Below are 2,172 nucleotides of genomic sequence, written 5' to 3'. Positions count from 1 at the left end.
CTCCCTTTCACTTCTTGCTTGACTTCTGGTATAGCTTTGAACACCGCTAACTCGTCTCCTACCCTTAATGTAAGTGTAGACTCACATACATCAATTAAAGCACACGCGGTGTTTAAAAAAGGCCTCCCCAAAATAATTGGAACTTCGGGATCTTCTTCCATATCTAGCACCACAAAGTCTACCGGGAAGATGAACTTGTCAACTTTAATAAGAAGATCCTCGCAAACTCCTCTTGGATGAATTGTTGTCTTGTCAACCAAATGGATGTTCATGTTTACCGGTCTTGGCTCTGGTAAGTTCAGTTTCTTGAAGAAGGAAAGAGGCATCAGGTTGATGCTTGCACCGGAATCGGTCAACGCTTGAGTGACAAATGTGTTTCCAAATTGACACGGAATTTTAATACTTACCGGGTCGCCCTTCTTTTTGGGTAACTCACTCAGCATTATTTTTGCGACTTCAGCCAAGTCTTTCCTAGCAGCAAAGAGACCTTTTAGTAAGTTGAAGTACTTGGGTGTTGTAAGCATCGTCTCTACAAACGGCACATTGACTTGGAGGTATTTAACATGCTTCATAAAGGATTTATAAGCTTCCACTTTTTCCACAGGCATGGCTTTGATTGGGAATGGCAGAGGGGGATTGTATGGCTTTGAGTGAATGGGAGTTCTGTCTTGCACGCATGGACTCGTTGAGTCCATTTGAGGGACTCGGCGAGTCGGGTCGGGTGTAGCTGGAATCGAATTTTCTGTCTTCTCTGTCTTGCTATTAGGAACCCTTTGTGCCTGTGTGAAAATTTTCTCACAACTGGAAGTTACCATACTCACATTTTCCATTCTTGGATTATTCTCGGTGTTACTCGGAAGTTGGCCCGGTCTTCTCTCATTCACTTGATGTGCAAGCTGTCCCAGCTGTTTCTCAATGTTGAGAATGGATGCCTGCTGATTCCTCAACATATTTCTAGTCTATTGCATTGCTACATCGTGATCATTGTATCTTTTTTCGGATGCGGTTATGAATCTAGTGAGCATTTCTTCTAAATTGGCCTTCTTTTCCATCATCGGTTCTTCCTTTTGATAGAATCCCCTCTCCTTCTGCTTGTATTTCTCCTCCTTAGCCTTTTTATATTCTTCGTATGGGAGCCATTCCTTCTTCGGTTTCCTCCAATCTTCGTCGTATCTATCGCCACTAGAGTAAAATACTTGAGCCTTTTTATTTCCATTTTCGTCTCGATCACAATCCTTGGTGAGGTGGGGCCCGCTACAATTTTCACATCCAACTCGAATAGCATGGATTGTTTGATCCATTTTGTGATCCTTCTATCTAGACTATCGAGCTTAGCTATTATCGCTGCCATGCTATCATTCACCGAGTTCACTGCTCCCTGACTTATTTCATTTCTCGGATTGTGGTATTCTCTAGAATGCTTAGAGAATTCTTCAATTAACTCCTTGATTTCAGGAGGCGGCTTTCTGGTGAGCGGGCCTTGTGAATCGAGCAGTTGCCTTGTGGTGACATTGACTCCATCATAAAAAATGGAGACCTCTTGTTGGCTATTAAGGTCATGATGTGGGCAATTCCTAAGCAAACCTTTGTATCTTTCCCACGCTTCATAAAGAGATTCACCGGGATGTTGCTCGAAGTTGGCGATGGCTTTCTTCAACTTAGCTATCTTGGAAGGCGGGCAAAAATGGTCTATGAATTCCTCTTTCATCTTGGCCCATGTTGTGACCGATCCGGGAGGAAGTGACTTGAGCCAATCCTTCGCAGCACCTTTAAACGTGACTAGGAGCATGCGAAGTAGCTGGGTCTCGCGAGGCACATTAGGTATATTGAAGTAGTCAGCCACATCATTTACTTCATCCAAGTGCTTATAGGCGTCTTCGTGATCTTTCCCGTAAAAAGGAATCTCCTTGAGTTGAGCGAGAATATGGCCCTTTAGCTCGAAAGTAACAGTTGCGGGAATTGCGGGTTCCACAAGTCCCGGGCCGGTGTCATCACGCATCCTCTTCTTCCATTCCCCCATGGGGATTTCATCGATATTAGCCATAGTGGTAGCTAAATCGTCTTCAAACTCAAATGTGTGCTCGTATGTGGGTTCGTCTTCTTCCTTGGTCTCGTACTCGTGTCTTTTTGAATTGGGTCTTTGATTGTCAACGAGGCACTGTATGCTCCTGA

At 44.1% G+C, this 2,172-nt stretch overlaps 1 non-coding gene across 1 annotated transcript; it reads left to right on the top strand.

Moving 5' to 3' along the window:
- Positions 1-1,553: 1,553 nt before the first annotated feature.
- Positions 1,554-1,660, top strand: LOC145007752 (small nucleolar RNA R71). The gene has a single exon (XR_013663120.1). It is a non-coding gene; the product is annotated as a small nucleolar RNA R71 (small nucleolar RNA).
- Positions 1,661-2,172: the final 512 nt, after the last annotated feature.

This window comes from Lactuca saligna, chromosome 7 (genome assembly GCF_052625555.1).
Source record: "Lactuca saligna cultivar CGN05327 chromosome 7, ASM5262555v1, whole genome shotgun sequence".
Classification (NCBI taxonomy): Eukaryota; Viridiplantae; Streptophyta; class Magnoliopsida; order Asterales; family Asteraceae; genus Lactuca; species Lactuca saligna.
Note: the sequence above shows the minus strand (reverse complement) of the source record. Positions and strands in the feature narration are given on the sequence as shown.